At 44.8% G+C, this 20,134-nt stretch overlaps 1 protein-coding gene across 1 annotated transcript in view; it reads right to left on the bottom strand.

Moving 5' to 3' along the window:
- shroom3 (shroom family member 3) overlaps positions 1 to 20,134 on the bottom strand; it is a 480,123-nt gene that overhangs the window by 210,282 nt on the left and 249,707 nt on the right. The window lies entirely within an intron of this gene.

Here is a 20,134-nt window from a genome sequence, read left to right on the forward strand (position 1 = left end):
CTTTTTGCAATCATTGGCTTATACGAACACAGCCACTTTACCTTTGAATTTTCAGCACAATGTCCTTTCCAGCTTTTAAAGATGCGCACAACATGTCATGTTTAACAATGTGCAAAAATATTTCTGTGTAAATGCCTAATGTGCTGGAGAATTAGCTATAAAAAGCTGTACTGACCCATCTGCAATTTGATGAACAAATTCTCTCTTTTCTTTACGTTTTTAGCAAAAAATTATTGCTGACATCAATCCTTTGTGAAGGCAATGCCTATTTTTTCCAGGAATTTTAACTGTTTTTTTCTGAAATTATTAATACAATCAATGTGGTATCTTTTTTCTCATGATCAACTTGCAACTTTCTTATCTAGCCATTTAATTAAAACCCTTGCAAATAGTTGTCACCGTGTGTTCTGGGCTGATCAAGCATGGTCATCAGTAAACCGATTTAAGAGATTCAGATTTCAAAACTGATTCCAGAAGCTCAGAGATCAATGATCCTGTCTGGTTAATAGATGTCAAATGCACAAAAACAAAGTTTAAAAAAAAAGTTAATATTAATTCAGCAATTATTAATGGTACAGAAGAACACAAATTAAACCTGGATATACATATTGAGGATAGATGTTGCTAATTTCTCTTTGAAATGATGAACTAAAGATCTCAGAATTCAGATAAAAATACTAAATTGGGCATAAGTTTAACCATTAATGAATCATTTCCATACATGAGACAAGCTGTGTTGTTGAGGTACTCCTCAAAAATCAGAAAAAAGTCTGGTACCAGATTCCCTAAAAGCTCCTGTGGCCTTTGGCCCCTCTCCACAGACCAACCAATATCCCACTGTGGAAATCCAGACAATGATCTCCTAATCCTACGAAATGTACCCCTGCTATATAATGCTGAATAACAAAGGAATCCTTAAATCAGTGGGAGAAAAGGTCCCACTGAGAAATCTGAGACTGCATCATACACTGCCCCTTTCAAGAGGGCTGGATAACATTGGTCTTCCGAAGAATTAAGTAAACACAAAAGCTTCAAATCCTAGAAGATTTAAAGTTTCCTAAAAAGCCAGCTTCAATTGCCTAAAAATTGTATAACTTGCTAAAAACTCTTAAGTCAAATTAACTATGCTTACGGGGTCAGGAATGCTTTGGAGAGAAGGGCACAAAAGAAATTCCTTCTTCAATCCTCACAAAATAGTCGGAGGGACTTCAGAAATTAAAACAGAACTGTAACAGAGAACAATTAAATAAATGTCTAGCAATAATTACTGTAAGTACCTTACACCAGACTGATGCTATACTATTACTGATCTGACGAGCCATGACACAGCTCGTCTCAAATGAAGCCAAGCACTTTCATAGATCTGACATAAGCTGACCTGAAAACTTCAAAAATGAATATCATGCAGCAAAGGAATAATATTGCAAATTACTGCACGTCTGACCCTAACTGGAATCAAGGTACAGATGTACATCCAAGAACAGATAAGAAAAAATTTACAATTTCCAGCAGAGAAGGACAAAATAAAGGCATTTGACTGACCTCGAGGACCAGGGTTTAAATCCAGTCTAAAGAGATGAGATGGAAATCTCCTTTCTCTGCTGGTTGTCGTGGTTCTATGCAAAATGGTTGTGCAGTTTTAACCACTTCATACCCAGTATGGATCTTCAGCATAAAATTTGATGCTAGATTTACAATTTCACACAATTTGCTGGTGTGAGAAACAGAAATATTGCACTTGTGAGTCAACATTAAGAAATGTTCTTAAGGTAGAGTAAAGGGAGATTTTTTAAAAATTCTTCACTCAGCATCCCATTCAGTGCTGGAAGCTGACAGCGACTGTCCAAGTACAATTGGGCTCTGTTCCTGGTACTAACATAGCTCACTGTGATAAGCACAAAATTCATCAACAAGAATGATGGAATTCCAATTCACAGCATCATGTAAAACCCAACAGCGCTGATTAAAATAATGGGACATACAATACCACACAAAAAGATTCTTATAAGGATAACAAAGTTCAGTTTGTGGTAGCCAATTAGTCACTAAATGCAGTAAATACAGTAAATATCCATGCAATATGTGACCTTCCATTAAATTGTGCACAAGATGGACTCAATTTTGTCATCCCGTCACGGTTCCTGGTGACAGACCCAAAAGTGGCTCCCGTTGCCACATGTCACCTGTGTGACTGGCCGTGCGATCAAGTGGCAGGTGGCCACTTGCCATAATGGAGGCAGAGGGTCCGTCCAATTGCACGAAGTGAGCGAGCTTGGTGGCAGTGATTGCAGTGTTACATAACTCCAACGCAGTTGCTGGCACCATAACTAAAGTGCTGCCAGACGTGCTTGTATTGCTGCATTTCAGTGAGACTGTGAAGCGGGAGTGCTGCTGGATCCCACTAAAGTGCTGTTGCAATACCTGAACCCACCATCCTTGCTCAAGGACTAGCAACCATTCAGACAGAGCAGGAACAACCCGGCACCATGTCAGAGGCAAGACAACAGGTGGCCCCACAGTTTAGCAATGCCTCCCTGGAGATTCTCCAGGCTGTAAAGGAAAGGCAGGAGGTCCTCTTTCCAAGGGATAGCGTGAAGTAGTCCCCTCTCCTGACCAAGCAAGCCTGGATGAAAATTACTGAGGTCAGCAGCCATAGGGTCACCCCATGGAACTGGGTGCAGTACTCAAACAGAGTCAATGACCACCTTCGATTGGCCATGGTGAGTCCTCCATACCTCTCCTCTTTGGGGCTTGCATGTGGCAATGTGGGAGGGAGCATCACATGGGGAGTGACCACAAAAGCACTGGCAAGGGGGTGAGGCTTCACCACATTCTGGCAGATGTATGGCTGTTTCTTGGTGACAGGCTGTCTTCTTTCACAGCTCAGCCCCGTTATGCCCAGAGAGCAGACGTGGGGAGGAGCCATATAGGAGACCCTATCAGGGGATGAAGGGCTGCCACTAACGTAAGTGTCCTGTTTCTGTTCCTGAAAAGTCTTACTATGTCCCTCTTTCTACAGAGAGAAATAACAGAAGACCTCGAGGATTGGCTGAGGCATCCAGATCTTTGGTCTCTATCGTCGGCCGAGGAGGCGGCACTGGAGCTAGTGAGGGCCCAGGACGGCCGCAATAGTGGACGGTGAGACAGGAGTATCCGAACAAGAGAGTGAAGATTGTGTGCATGTGTCCTCCACCAGACTTCTGGAGATCCACATCAAGCATGGTTGGCATGAAGAGATCTGCACAACCTAACCCACAAATGTTTGTGTTCCCTCGGGCAGGTGGTTGTCCACAGGAGGTTAGTGTTGCCGCTGCGAGATGGGGTCGACCATCAACCTCTGAAGGGGAGGCGCAGTCAGAGGATGCGCCATTACATCATTCCCCTGCACCTTCCACCAGCACAGCTATGTTCACCTCAGTGGATGTGTGTTCAGGCTTAGATTCAGGATCACAAGCTGGTGAGAGCACTGTACACATGCCCGAGCAGCTGACAGAGGCTGTATCTGGTGAGGCCACTGACAGTCCGAGGACTGTGGGTGGCCAGACCCATGCTAATGACGAGCCTCTGATGTCGACAGCACAGGGCGTACAGGAGTTGCAGAGAGAGGTAAGACAACAGCTTGTGGTGCTACCAGAGGTAACGCACAGCCATGAGGGGACGATGGGGGAGTTTATCTATGCCAGTACAACACAGCAGTGGCCAAGCGAGAGAAAGGCGAGGCACCTGGAGCCTTGAAAGGGAGGAGGAGAGGCTGGACTGTACATCTGGGGGCGTACCTTGGGGCGCTCTGAATGTGGACAGCAGCACATCAGCCCCCCCCTCCCCCCTCCACCAGTGAGCCCAACTCCAGCAGCCGCAACAATTGTGCAGCAACCTCTCGGCCAGCCGGGGCCTTCCAGGCCTCAGGAGTCCAGAAGATGGCCGCAAAGTCATCTCAGGCAAAGGGGCGGCCTGATTAGATTTGGTGTTGTGTAATGAGGTGTGATTAATAAATGACCTCTTTGTTAAGGATCCTCTAGGGAAAAGTGATCATAGCATGCTAGAATTTCAAATTCAGTTTGAGGGCGAGCAGCTGGAATCCCACACGAGCATTCTGGAGTTAACCAAAGGTAATTATATCGGCATGAGGACAGATTTGGCCCTAGTGGACTGGGCAGGAAGACTACAAGGTAGGACATTTGACGAGCAGTGGCAGATGTTTAAGGAGATATTCAATTTATCCCAACTAAAATATATTCCAGAGAGGAAGAAAGATTCTAGGAGGGGGAAAAACATCCATGGCGAAGCAAGGAAGTTAAGGATAACATAAAGACAAAAACTAAGGCATACCATATTGCAAAGGCCAGTGGCAGGCTGGAATATTGGGAAACTTTTAAAGATCAACAAAGGGTTACGAAAAAAGTAATAGAAACAACAAAGGTAAATTATGAAAGAAAACTAGCGCAAAATATAAAAACGGATAGCAAAAGCTTCTATAAGTATATAAAAGGGAAGACAGTAGCTAAAGTGAATGTTGGTCCTTTGGAGGATGAATCTGGGGAGTTAATAGAAGGGAACATAGAAATGGCAGAGACACTAAATCAGTATTTTGCCTCAGTTTACACAGTGGAGGACACTAGTACCTCACCAATAGTAACAGGAAATGCAGAGGTTATAGAAAGGGAAGAACTTAGAACAATCATCACTAGGGAAAAAGTACTGAGAAAACTATTGGGGTTGAAGGCAGACAAGTCTCCAGATACCCTGATGGCCTACATTCTAGGGTCTTAAAGGAAGTGGTAGTGGAGATAGTGGATCCATTTGTTATAATATTCCAAAATTCCCTGGATACCGGAAAGGTTCCAGTGGATTGGAAAAAAGCTTAAGAGGTCGTAGTTTTAGGATAAGGGGTAGCAACTTTAAAACAGAGATGAGAAGAAATTACTTCTCTCAAAGGGTCATGAATCTGTGGAATTTACTACCCCAGAGTGCGGTGGATGCCGGGCCATTGAGTAAATTTAAGGAGGAGATGGACAGATTTTTAATTAGAAATGGGTTGAAGGGTTATGGAGAACGGGCAGGAAAGTGGAGTTGAGGCCGAGATGAGATCAGCCATGATCGTATTGAATGGCGGAGCAGGCTCGAGGGGCTGAACTGTCTACTCCTGCTCCTAGTTCTTATGTTCTTATGATTAGCAGCCTGCCTTCACCCCAACTGCTGGCGCAGGGGTCATACCTCATAAAAGTACTCGTAAACTTATAAAGAGCCCCTAGACGTACTTGGGATTCAGGGGTGTATTACATTTGCCCTTTATATTGTTCTCTGCACTTTTGTCATAGAGTTCACATTCATTGTTGTCAAATGCTCATTCTTTCAGGCCTGAATTGGGAAATGCTGCCATCAACCTTGTTCCCTCAATGGGCTGCCAGTGTAGCACAGGCTGCATTTGGTTATCATCTTAGATGTGCCAGAGGGTGTGGTGAATCTGGGCACACAGCACAGAACGGAAATAGAAAAGAGGCTGCAGGTGGAATACAGTGAGGCAAGGCTGTATTGAGTTCACTTCGACAGACAATCATGGTGGCAGGAAGCGGGTATGTACGAGATTGTCTCTTTCCTCCTTTGCATGCCTCTCAATGGTCTTGGTCTCTGCTGCAAAGGAATCATTATCCAGTTGTGCCTGCTCATTAGCCTGCACCATATCCTCCTCATCGGATGAGGACTGGCCATCAATCATGTCCTCTTCATGCAAGGCATCCCCCAGTCTGCAGTGCTAGATTGTGCAGAGCACAGCAGACTACCACAATATGCGAGACACTGCAGGGCTCCACTGGATTGCTCTAGGCACTGGAATCTCAGCTTCAGCAACCCAATGGCTGCTCGATGGTCACTTGGGTGGATCCATGGCAAGTGTTATATCTCACCTCTGCTGTATTGCGAGGGTTTCTCACTGGCGTCAGCAGCCATGTCTTCAATGGGTAGCCCTTGTCCCCAAGAATCTATCCCTGAAGGCGAATGGGGGGTCTGAAAAGCTGTGACACCTGGGACTGTCGAAGAATGTAGGTATTGTGGCTGCTTCCTGGGAAGTGGGCACACACCTGCAGGAAATGCCTTCCATGTTTACAGACCAGTTAAACATTGATTGAATGGAAGCCCCTCCTGTTGAAGGAGGTGGCAGGTTGTTTGTCGATGTCTTGATGGTCACATGCGTGCAGTTGATGACACCTTGCACCTGGGGAAATCCAGCAATGGCCCTGAACCCAATGGCTCTCTCGGCCCGATTGTCTAGGTCGGTCCAGTAGCGCAAATTCGCCATCCCTCTTGAACAGGGAATTGGTCACCTCCTTGATGCAGAGGTGAGCTGCTGCCTGGAGACACCACACATGTCCCCGGTGGATTGTTGGAAAGAGCCAGAGGTGTAGAAGTTCAGTGCCATGGTGATCTTCAGGGCCACGGACATTGGGTGTCCACCGAAGCCCATGGGTTACAGTTCATCCTACAGCATGGCGCATAAGTGGGTGACTACCTCCCTGGAGAGCCTCAGTCTTCGTTGACACTGCTGCTCGGACGTTTGAAGGAAGCTGAGGCGAGTCGGTATACTTCGGCGTGGGTAGGCCCTTCTTGGTGTGACTCGCTGCTGCCACTCTCCTCTTGCAGCTTCATGGGCGGGCCCAGCTACATCCTGGTCCTCCCTTCATCTGAGCTGCTGCTGCACAGCACAGGGGTCAAGAAAGACGGGGTGTACGAGACCCATGCCTATTGAACAGAAGCCCTCCAGAGCACTGTCATTGCAGAGAGGAACTTGTCTTGGTACCTTTCACTTTGCTGCTCCCCTCAGAATATGCACCTCTGTGCGCACCCGTGATATAGCCCATCTGGACAGAGAACCCAATACTATGCTCACTAGACCCTTGCACACAAGGTCACTGGTCCCAAAGTGCTCCCCCACTGACACATCAACCACCTGCCCATCCTCATTTCCTAAGAGGAGGTCGAGTGCAGCCCCTTCTCTAGTAGGACCATTCACATGCTGCTTCAGAAAACTAACTAGAAGGGCTCAACTGAAATGTGCCTGGATCAGATGATCCCTGATGTTGATGGCACCCTGACGAGACCCTCGAGTCCAGCGCCAGCCCTGACCACCTCCTTGTGCGGCTGGGCACCTCTGTGTTATGCATCTTCTTCCTCCTCCTCCTCCTTTTCCTCTTTTACATCCTGCTCCTCCTCTTCCTATGATGAGTTGTGTCTTTCAGGACTTCACCCTCTTCAAGGTCCACACCTCTCTGGAGGGCCATGTTATGGAGTGCACAGCAGACTACGACGGTGGACGAGACCCTTGGAGGAGTGTATTGCAGGGCACCACCTGTCTCGTGCATTGTGGTGGTCTGCTGTGCACTCCATAACATGGCCCTACAGAGAGATGTGGACCTTGAACAGACACCCGATGGCACCTGTATGCCAATGACTGAGTGCCCCTCTCAGTTGTTCTCCTTTTCATGGAGCCCACCTACTTTCTTGGGGTGACCATGACTGGCTCCCCACTGTGCTGCCACCTCCATGCACCTGATTTGCCACTTAGCCAGTGTGCAGCCCATTCGCTCTCACCAAAATCTCACACTGGCCCTCTATGAGCTCTCGATGAGCTCTTTATCCAGTTTAATTGGACTTATTTGTGAATCGGGCAGGTTCTTGGGGGCTGGCCACCCCTGCCCTGATGAAACTCACCAGTGGCGGGAACGCAATGGGAAACCAGGACACTGGCCGGCGCTGCTATTCTCAGCATCCGCCCAGCTCCGTTTCAACCCCCGACAGGACCTAAAAACCAGGTCCCATAACTCTGATTGACAAATCCAGATCATCATAACCTACTGTACAAAATGATCTCATTTTCCCTTTAAATCTTTTGCCAATTATTTGAAATCTATGACCTTTGGCGACTTGCCAGAGGAAACAGTTTATTCCTACCTGCTCTATCAAAACTCCTCTAGATGTAGAGGAGATGTTTCCATGTAGGAGGTGCCAGAACTAGGGACTATATTTATAATCATAATCTTTACAAAGAGTGTGGTTGGAATGTGGAACTTGTTACCACAAGCAGCAGACGAGGCAAATAGCATAGATACATTTAAGGGGAAGCTAGATAAGCACATGAGGGAGAAAAGAATAGGAGGATATGTTGATGGGGTTAGATGAAGAAGGGTGGGAGGAGGCTCCTGAAGAGTACTGACACCAGCCTGTTTGACTGAATGGCCTGTTTCAGTGCTGTACATACTTTGTAATTCTGATAAAATATATAAAATATTACAAACTCTACTTATCACAAATTACTCCAGCTTCACCATTGAAACCCTGCAATGTTTCATGTGTATTCAATTGTTTTCAGGAGAGTCAACAGCACAGTTTGGATTATCTTCAGTGTCAACCATTCTGGGCTATGGTACTAAGAACTTAAATTTATTATAGAATGCTAAATCATTTTATAGCTTCACCCACATCCCACCCGGTTATCACTCAGCTTATTGCTTCAATGAGACTCAGCTCTTGCACTCTAAATCCCCTCATGATGAATTTTTCAGCACAAAACCACTTCTCTTTGGTCCAATGCTCACTGACATAGTCAATGGCTCTCTTTCCTCCTTTTAAAACTATCATTTTCCCACCACTTGCCCTTGAATGCTACATCCATCCAACTACTGCCCATTCTCAAAATCTCCCATATCCATTCTCAGATCTTCAAATGGCTCAGCTCAAATGATCTTAAGTGTCAATGATAGCACTCCCATCTCAGAGTTAGAAGGTTGTGGGTTCAAACACTGTCTCCAGTGATATGAGCACATAGCCAATGCTGACACTTAGTGCTGCACTAGGGACACCGACCACTCCCTGGTGTGCAGCAAAGTTACACTCAAACCAAAGAAGCTACATCACTCCAAGCAGAAGGACCGCCCGCGCATCAACACGAACGGAATTTCTTCTCCATACATGTTACATAAGTTTCTAAATTCACTTGAAAAAGCCCTTCAAAACACTCCTACAGGGGATGTAGAGACCAAGTGGGCCCACATCAGAGGTGTCATCTATGACTGAGCAATGGCCACCTACGGCAAACGTGAGAAGCAGAATGCAGACTGGTTTCAATCTCACTTTGAAGAGCTGGAACCTGTCATAGCCGCTAAGCGCATTGCACTGTTGAACTACAAGAAAGCCCCCAGCGAGTTAACATCCGTAGCACTTAAAGCAGCCAGAAGCGCTGCACAAAGAACAGCCAGGCGCTGTGCAAATGACTACTGGCAACACCTATGCAGTCGTATTCAGCTGGCCTCCGACACCGGAAACATCAGAAGAATGTATGATGGCATTAAGAGAGCTTTTGGGCCATGATCAGGGGACACGATCACTGACCAAGGCAAGCAAATGGACCGCTGGGTGGAGTACTACCTAGAACTGTACTCCAGGGAAAATGTTGTCACTGAGACCACCCTCAATGCAGCCCAGTCTGTGCCAGACATGGATGAGCTGGACGAACAGCCAACAAAATTGGAATTCAGTGATGCCATTGATTCTCTAGCCAGTGGAAAAGCCCCTGGGAAGGACGGCATTACCCCTGAAATAGTCAAGAGTGCCAAGCCTGCTATACTTTCAGCAGTCCATGAACTGCTTTGCCTGTGCTGGGATGAGGGAGCAGTACCACAGGACATGCACGAAGCCAATATCATCACCCTCTATAAGAACAAGGGTGAACACGGTGACTGCAACAACTACTGTGGAATTTCCCTGCTCAGCATAGTGGGGGAAGTCTTCACTCGAATCATTTTAAACAGACTCCAGAAGCTGGCTGAGCATGTCTACCCTGAGGTACAGTGTGGCTTCTGAGCAGAGAGATCCACCATTGACATGCTGTTCTCCCTTCTCCAGCTACAGGAGAAATGCCAAGAACAACAGATGCCCCTCTATGTTGCTTTTAGTGATCTCACCGAAGCCTTTGACCTCGTCAGCAGACGTGGTCTCTTCAGACTACTAGCAAAGATCAGATGTCCACCAAAGCTACTAAGTATCATCACCACATTCCATAACAATATGAAAGGCACAATTCAGCATAGCGGTGGCTCATCAAACCCCTTTCCTATCCTGAGTAGTGTGAAACAGGGCTGTGTTCTCGCACCTACACTGTTTGGGATCTTCTTCTCCCTGCTGCTCTCACAAGTCTTAAGAAAGAATTTTCCTCCACACAAGATCAGATGGCAGGTTGTTCAACCTTGCCCATCTTAGAGCGAAGACCAAAGTACGGAAGGTCTTCATTAGGGAACTCCTCTTTGTTGACGATGCTGCATTAACATCCCACACAGAAAAGTCTGCAGAGACTCATCGACAGGATTGCGGCTGCCTGCAACGAATTTGGCCCAACCATCAGCCTCAAGAAAACGAACATCATGGGACAGGACGTCAGAAATGCACCATCCATCAATATTGGCGACCACGCTCTGGAAGTGGTTCAAGAGTTCACCTACCTAGGCTCAACTATCACCAGTAACCAGTCTCTCGATGCAGAAATTAACAAGCGCGTGGGAAAGGCTTCCACTGCTATGTCCAGACTGGCCAAGAGAGTGTGTGAAAATGGCGCACTGACACGGAACACAAAAGTCCGAGTGTATCAAGCCTGTGTCCTCAGTACCTTGCTCTACAGCAGCGAGGCCTGGACAATGTACGTCAGCCAACAGCGATGTCTCAATTCATTCCATCTTCGCTGCCTCCGGAGAATCCTTGGCATCAGGTGGCAGGACCGCATCTCCAACACAGAAGTCCTCGAGGCAGCCAACATCCTCAGCATATACACCCTACTGAGTCAGCGGTGCTTGAAATGGCTTGGTCATGTGAGCCGCATGGAAAATGGCAGGATCCCCAAGGACACATTGTACAGCGAGCTCGTCACTGGTATCAGACCCACCGGCCGTCCATGTCTCCGCTTTAAAGACATCTGCAAACACGACATGAAGTCCTGTGACATTGATCACAAGTCGTGGGAGTTAGTTGCCAGTGATCGCCAGAGCTGGTGGGCAGCCATAAAGGCGGGGCTAAAGAGTGGCGAGTCGAAGAGACTTAGCTGTTGGCAGGAAAAAGGACAGAAACGCAAGGAGAGAGCCAACTGTGTAACAGCCCCGACAACCAATTTTAACTGCAGCGCCTGTGGAAGAGTCTGTCACTCTAGAATTGGCCTTTTTAGCCACTCCAGGTGCTTCTTCACAAACCACTGACCACCTCTAGGCACTTACCCATTGTCTCTCGAGACAAGGAGGCCAAAGAAGAGGGAGTGCTGCACTGTCAGAGGTGCCATCTTTCAATGAGATGTTAAACTGAAGCCCCGTCTGCTCTCTCAGTTGGATGTAAAACATCTCACAATGCTATTCAAAGCAGAATAGGGGAATTCTTCTGGCCAATATTTATCAATCAACGAACCTCACTAAAACATATTATCTGGTCATCATCACATTTCTGTTTGATCCTAACTCTGTGCAAATTGGTGACTAAATTTCAAAAATACTTCATTGGTTGTGAATTGCTTTGGAATGTCCTGAGGTCGTGAGAACCGTTATAGAAATGAAGTTTATTTCTTTAACTTGTTCCTGATTACCATTTACGGATACTCCTAGAAGGGCCTGTGTATGAGCGTAAGGAAAGGATTGTGGTCAATTGAGATGCCCTTGAAGAATGATTGTTTGAACAAGGTAATGGAGAGCTGCCGACATTCATTGAACTATGAATAGTTTAAGTATGAGTCAGCCTTTTTAAGAAAGAAAGATAAGTGTTGGTGAAACAAATGCATGCATCGCACCATTCCAGTGATTGACAGCTGATCTTCACCAAACACTAACGGCTTGGAGAATGCACCACAGTGAAGTTCATCTTGATAGCATAAGAAATATTTAATATCGCACCAAGGCTACATTTACAAAATGATGTAGGTTTAATTACTTGGTAATAATTCCTGGATTATTCACCTGAAAAAAGAAACCCACTTAAAAGGCCAGTATCTGTGCTGTTCTGGATTCCTCTATAAATAGATAACAAGGTTTGCAGATGAATATCAGAATGATATTTGAAACAATACAAGGCCCTCCTGTATTTCAAAAGACTGGTCTTGTACGATATTTATCACTTGCCTAATAATTTCTCTGTTGGTCTTTATTACTTAGCATTTGGAGACAAAATGTCACAAGTTCAAAGAAAACTCAGATATGAAGAGATGGGTATGTGTGGGAATCATGCCAGCTCCATGTTGAGAGAGATTCTTGGGCTAAGGGTACTGGACCAAATCAGAATCCACTGTGCAAAATCACTGTTACATTGCACTGTGGATGGAAACCTCTGAGTCAGACTGTGCACTAGTGTGCCAACACTGTAGCCTCCAGTGGTCAGTTATAAGCTTCCGACCTACTAATCCCATGTATTTCCAATTTCAGCTGAATTATGAGAGAGGAAGGGAAAATGCAAGAATCAATCAACACATGGCATTCTTGTATCCAGTATGGAGCTATACTGTCAGGGGTATGGACACAGATTACTGACCTCTTTCTCATTTGTGGAAGTTGCTCAGCTCAGAGGAAGCAAAAAGAACAAAATAGGAAATGTCTCCAATAAGACCTGCTGAATCAAACACAAACACTAACCAGCTTCATCTCCAGATTGTCATATACTGATGAGGAATTTGGAGAGTGTGATTGCAGCCATGTTGTAAGAAGTTGAGCTGCATTTTAATTTCACTTTCCACTCTTTATAGAAGTAAGTTGCTGCTCATTCTCTGTGCGTTCCCTTAAACTTCAGTGAAAACAAGCTACCATAATACAAAACTTAACATAATAGCATACAGGAGACAATGTTGAGATATAAAACAAGGTTGATATGTATTAAACAGATACAACATGATGCCGCCACAATTGATATGGGTAATATTTTGAGTTTAAATAACCTCAACAAATACTCCACATACCGAACATGTTGATAATATCTGCATTATAATCGCTTGTTTTTGCTTAAGTTTAAGGACAAACCCAGAAGCAGAAAAATATCTGTTTCTACAAAGACCCGACTGGAAAGTGACATTAAAATGCTCCACAACTTCAGACAATTGCAACAACACTTTCAGAATTCTTCATCAATGCATCTCCATATAGAGATTCTTAATGAATTGCTCGTCTATCTCAGTGAATTGGCCCAATTCCTTGCAGGGAACAGACATGAAAAATCAAAGACCATTTTAAGTAGAAATATTTGGGAACTTTTTCCTCAGTAACATTTTCTTAATTGCGCAGGTACATTGCTTGTCCAACAATTCTAACTTCTTTTGTAGGATTACAACCAGAGTCCATTCTTCAGTATTTTCCACTTTATTCTACCCTTTCAGACCTCCTCCTTCACCATTTGGATACAATACACTTAACATGCAATCAAAATATCCAAAGACTAAAATACACATGCCAGCACCAACATGAGAAAAGAAGCTGCTTTAATCACTTGAACCCTTCAACATACCTTTTCTATCTTTTGATTAAAAAAAGATTTGTTCTCAGTCCTGTTTGACCTTGCTGGTGCTGCACAATATCTGCCCATCTATTCCAGTGTAATACACTTTGAAGTGGCTCTAATCCTGTGCTATTAGCATGGTGAGAGTTTTAAATGTCCTTTTATATTACTAACATATGATCATTTCCCTTATACCTGCACAATCTAATCACAGATATTCATCTGGGTGGTAACCATTGTCTGTTTTCAATTCTGGACCAAATGCACTTACTGATGTTATGAACATTTGCTCTCATATCACATCTTTCTTTTGTTGAGAAATGTTGCATTGGGTTGTTCGTCTATATACGGATTTCTTTGGGGAATGCCACAGAATCTTAACTACTTCTCTTGAGGACTAAGATGTAGTGGCTGGAAATTCCTTTGCAAGTCACTGATGCTCTCGCCTGCTTTTCCAGACAGAATTTCTGGTCAGATTTTACAAAGTATACAGAGAATAATGTATATCGAACATTCACTGTATATGGACATGGCCACAACTGGATACTCGTGGTTTCCTATAAGTTGTTAAAGCTGCAAGAATAACTGTTGAAATGGAATTCTAATTGCAGCCACTATATATTTGTATGGTTGGGGAAGCAGTTATAGCTCGATGTCGAGCTTAACAATCCATTCAACAGTTTCAGTTGATAGTGTGAATGGTTGTGATGCCACCAGGATTGGATCTCTCGGGGCAAGAGTTCAATATGCGGGCGATGGTTTGACTTGGAAAGCCAGAGTCACAATTTGAGCTGGTCCCCATGTTTCACTTGTGGAGCAAGTGGCCACATCTTCTATGGCCCGTCCTCAAGCAATTGAGGGTTGTCTAGATTGTCTGTGGGAGGTTGAAACCTGGGACTTCGCCACTCAGGTCAGTTACCAGGTTGTGGTTTGTGATGTCAGTAGTCAACCAAGAGGTGCGCCATCGAGAGGTGGGGCCGTCGTCGGTTTGTAGGGTGTGGAGTGTGTTCCAGTAGGGGCTACGAGATTTCAGGCAAGTGTGGGGGGGTTTTTTGAGGTCCTGTGTCAATGGGAGTTCTCCTTTTGCTGTCAGCCTCTGGAGTGTGCAATATCACTTTTTCCCAGAGCTAGATATGTATTGGACACAGTATATGTTCCACTACTACAGACAATCTAACAGATCAACGAGACATCTGAATATTATTTACATAATGACTAGACAGGGGAATAAAAAGTCCCATTTTTGTTCATCCAGCTCTATTTCAGTTAATTTTCTACCTTTGTGACAAAAATTATGTATTCTTGCCGAGCTTTAAGTTTGTGGTTGTCCCTTGAAAACTTAATTATTGTGCCAAGAGTTTAACAATGTATCAGAACCTGGATTTTCCCCCAGTCCTGCCCCGTACGGAGTTGCGTGGTTTGTAGAAGTTTCCTAGTAGTTTGACAGGCAGTCTAGCACACAGATTTTAACTCAGTTTGGAATTTACTAATAGTTCTCTTTTGAATTTGACGGGTCAGATATTCAAATTCTAGGATGTCCTGGTAACACCAAACAATTCTGCTTGAATAAGGGCAGCTGCAAACCTCATGTGAGCAGCTATTTGGAAAACCTCAAGAGACAGGTTCATATTCCTGGAGGTCAATCATTTACAAAAGATTCATTTACTTCTTAAAATTGGCATTTTTCTACTCAGCAAGTTAGATAAAAGACTGTTGACTATAACTTTGTACAACTATTATATTATTGAGAATATTTATTTGCTCATAGTTTGCTTAACGAATTTGTTTCATATTTTAAACCTTAAAATGAGGTCTGGTTCAAACCATTAATCTTTTCACCATGGTCTTTACCCCAGTACAGCCCTCATCCCCATTCCCTTAAGCCCAAAGGACACAGACTTAAACATATATGGCAGACAACTGGTTCAGCAATTCATCATCAGAGCTGGCTGAACCACATAAAGCACTATTGTGTCGTACTCTCCTCTGCCAAAGCTGTTCAGCATTCCAGATGATCCCAAAATGCAAAGATAACCCTGATTTCTTTTCTCTACTGCAAACCGTCTGCTTAAACCCCTCTCTCCTGCCTCCTTCATTTGCACCTCCTATAAGTGTGATGAGCTTATGGATTTCTTTGTCATTAAGATTGAGATCATCCAATCATCTGCCTCTGCCGCATTCCTCTATTCCCCGAGCCCACCAGGCTGAACGTCATCCAAGGTTCCATCCCTGCCCTAGCCTTGAACTCTGATCTCTCTCTAATTTCTCTCCTATCTCCCTTAATGCTCTCTCCAAGCTCATCTGGTCCATGAGATCTACTTCTGGCATCCTAGATGCTATTCCCACAAAACTGATCACCCAACTTCCCCTCCTGGTCCCCATGTTAGCTGAACTTGTCAACAGTTCTCTCTCGTCGGGTGGTGTCCCCCTGCTGTCATCACCCCCTCCTCAAAAAAACATTTGACTCATATGTCCTTGTAAACAACCACCCCATCTCCAACGTCCTTCTCCTCTTCAAAATCCTTGAGCTTACTGTCGCCTCCAAATCAATGCCCAACTTTACCAGAACTCGACTTTCGAATCCTTCAGTGGATGTGGTGTATTTGGATTTTCAGAAGGCTTTGCCCCTGCCAAAGTACAAAAATGACTTTTACAAAAGCCACCATTGACATTTTATGTGACTGTGACCATGGTAAACAATTCCTCCTAAGCCATTCAGCCCGTCGACCTGCTCTGCCATTCAATTAGAATTTGGCTGACCATCTACCTCAAAGCCACTTTCCCATGCTATCCCCATATTCCTTGATGTTGTTAGTATCCAGATATCTATCGATTTCTGTCTTGAACATGCTCAATGATTGAGCTTCCACAGCCCTCTGGGGTAGAGAATTCCAAAGGTTCACCAGCCTCTGAGTGAAGTAATTCCTCCTCATCTCAGTCTTAAACAGCCTACCCCTTATTCTGAGACTATGTCCTCTGGTTCCAGGCTCACCAACCAGGGGAAACATCCTATCTGCATGGACCCTGTAATGCCCTGTAAGAATTTTGTAAGTTTCAATGCGATCACCTCTCATTCTTCGAAACTCTAGAGAATACAGGCCCAGTTTCCTCAATCTCTCCTCATAAGACAATCCCACCATCCCAGGGATTAGACTGGTGAACCTCTGTTGCACTCCCTCCAAGGCAAGTATTTCCTTCCTGAGATAAGGAGACCAAAACTGTACACAATACTTCAGGTACGATCTCACCAAGGCTTTATACAATTGCAGCAAGACTTCTTTACTCCTATATTCAAAACCCTTTGTGACGAAGGCCAACATACTATTTACCTTCCTAATTGCTTGCTGTACCTGCATGCTAGCTTTTAGTGACTCATGAACAAGGACACCCAGGTCCCTTTGGAAAGCAACACTTCCCAAACTCTCACCATTTAAGAAATACTCTGTCTTTCTGTTTTTTCCTACCAAAGTGGATAACTTCACACTTATTCACATTACATTCCATCTGCCATGTTCTTGCCCATTCACTTAGCCTATCCAAGTCTCCTTGCATCTTCCTTACAACTTACATTCCCACCTAGTAAAGGCCTGCTACCCGACCCGAACCCGGCAAGTGTCGGGTTTGGGTCAGGTCGGGCCCCTTTTCTGGATCTGACTTTCGGGCTCGGGTTGGGTCGGGCCGGGCCGAGTCCAGGTCGGGCCGGGTGGGGCAGGGACGGACACACACGGTAAGTGCTCTGCTGGTAAGTATTGAAGTTAAAATTCTTACCTGAGCTGGGAGTTCAAGACGAAACTGAGTCTGCGCATTGAGCAAGTGATGTCACTACAACGTCATCACGCATGCACTGCAGCTTCCTGGAGGTTCCGAGTCCGAAGGTAAGCAAAGGGATGGTCGGGCTCGGTCAGACTCGGTCCGCTGTAGGTCGGGTTCTTTTTCCTGACCTGAGCAGGCCTTTAACACCTAGTGTTGTATCATCAGCAAATTTGTAAATATTACATTCGGTCCCCACATCATTTATATAGATTGTGAACAGCTGTGGCCCCAGGATTGATCCTTGTGGTACCCCACTCGTAACAGCCTGCCATCTTGAAAATGACCCATTTATTCCTACTCTCTGTTTTCTGGCTATGAACCAATTCTCAATCCATACCAATGTATTACTCCTAATCTCATGTGCTCTAATTTTGTTTACTAACATCCTGTGTGGGACCTTATCAAAAGCCTTCTGAAAATCCAAATACACCACATCCACTGGTTCTTTTTTATCTATGCTACAAGTAACATTCACAAAAACTCCAAAAACCTACTCAAATCTCAAGGTAAGAAAAGACACTCTTGAAGCTATGGGGAGTTGGAAGTCACTCAGAAGCATGATTTTAGATTTGAAATTTAAAAAGCTCAATTGTGAAGAGGTTAGAAAAGGGGCAAAATAAGTCTTCAAATCTGTTTCTCCCTCTCAGTACTTTATCTCTCATGTTACCTCCTGCCGACTGCACATCTGTTTTACTAATTGACTTCCTTCACAATCTTCTCTTTTCTCAGCTTCTTTTACTGAACCATCAGTGGAGCATGTTTTCATCTCAAACACACAGTGACCATGTTACATGACCCTAATGTCCAACACTGCAGAACTGGTGAGTCCTCCTCACAAAATACAAAGATATTTTATTATTCAAACATTAGAATACTTATATATAATTTATGCTTCACATAAATCAACTGCTGTCCTCAACATAGTGCCACACTAGTCCAGGCATGATAGGAGATTTGTAGAATTTGAAGTATCAGCATCAAATTCAGTGGCAGCACGCTTGCCTCTGAGTCAAAAGGTTGTGGCTTCAAGTCCCACTCCAGAGACTTGAGTGCATAATGCAGGACGAAGCTTCAGTGCAGCACAGAGGGAGTACCACATTGTTGGAGGTGCTGATTTCAGATGAGATTTTCAAACAAGGTCCTGGCAGCCTTTGCAAGTGGATGCAAAATATGCCACAGCACTGGATAATCCAGGAAATTATAGGCAGGTGAGCCTTACCTCAGTGGTAGGGAAACTATTAGAGAGGATTATTCGGGACAGGATTTACTCCCATTTGGAAACAAACAAACTTATTAGCGAGAGACATCATGGTTTTGTGAAGGGGAGGTCGTGTCTTACTAATTTGATTGAGTTTTTTGAGGAAGTGACAAAGATGATTGATGAGGTAAGGGCAGTGGATGTTATCTATATGGACTTCAGTAAAGCCTTTGACAAGGTCCCGCATGGCAGACTGGTACAAATGGTGAAGTCACACGGGATCAGAGGTGAGCTGGCAAGATGGATACAGAACTGGCTCGGTCATAGGAGACAGAGGGTATCAGTGGATGGGTGTTTTTCTGAATGGAGGGATGTGACTAGTGGTGTTCCGCAGGGATCAGTGCTGGGACCTTTGCTGTTTGTAGTATATATAAATGATTTGAAGGAAAATGTAGCTGGTCTGATTAGTAAGTTTGCGGACGACACAAAGGATGGTGGAGTTGCAGATAATGATGAGGATTGTCAGAGGATACAGCAGGATATAGATCGGTTGGAGACTTGGGCGGAGAAATGGCAGATGGAGTTTAATCCGGACAAATGTGAGGTAATGCATTTTGGAAGGTCTAATGCAGATGGGAGGTATACAGTAAATGGCAGAACCCTTAGGAGTATTGACAGGCAGAGAGATCTGGGCGTACAGGTCCACAGGTCACTGAATGTGGCAACGCAGGTGGATAAGGTAGTCAAGAAGGCATACGGCATGCTTGCCTTCATTGGTCGGGGCATAGAGTATAAAAATTGGCAAGTCATGTTGCAGCTGTACAGAACCTTAGTTAGGCCACACTTCGAATATTGCGTGCAATTCTGGTCGCCACACTACCAGAAGGACGTGGAGGCTTTGGAGAGGGTACAGAGGAGGTTTACCAGGATGTTGCCTGGTCTGGAGGGCATTAGCTATGAGGAGAGGCTGGATAAACTCGGATTGTTTTCACTGGAACGACGGAGGTGGAGGGGCGACATGATAGAGGTTTACAAAGTTATGAGCAGCATGGACAGAGTGGATAGTCAGAAGTTTTTTCCCAGGGTGGAAGAGTCAGTTACTAGGGGACATAGGTTTAAGGTGCGAGGGGCAAAGTTTAGAGGGAATGTGCGAGGCAAGTTTTTTTACACAGAGGGTGGTGAGTGCCTGGAACTTGCTGCCGGGGGAGGTGGTGGAAGCAGGTACGATAGCGACGTTTAAGAGACACCTTGACAAATACATGAATAGGAAGGGAATAGAGGGATATGGGCCCCGGAAGTGCAGAAGGTATTAGTTTAGGCAGGCATCAAGATCGGCGCAGGCTTGGAGGGCCGAATGGCCTGTTCCTGTGCTGTACTGTTCTTTGTTCTAGCATTATTTTAAGAGAAGGGGAATTCACCCCATGTTCTGGTCAATGTTAATCCCTCAAATAACACCAAACAGATGATCTGGTCAATTATTTCATTGTTTATGGGAGCTTGCAGTGTGCAAATTGATTGTTGTAATGGGTAAAGTGGCAAAGACTACATTTCAAAAACACTTCACTGGCTGTGAAGTGCTTTGATATGTTGTCAACAGCGCCACATAAATGCACCGAAAAAGACTGC

Source organism: Heterodontus francisci, chromosome 1 (genome assembly GCF_036365525.1).
Source record: "Heterodontus francisci isolate sHetFra1 chromosome 1, sHetFra1.hap1, whole genome shotgun sequence".
NCBI lineage: Eukaryota > Metazoa > Chordata > Chondrichthyes > Heterodontiformes > Heterodontidae > Heterodontus > Heterodontus francisci.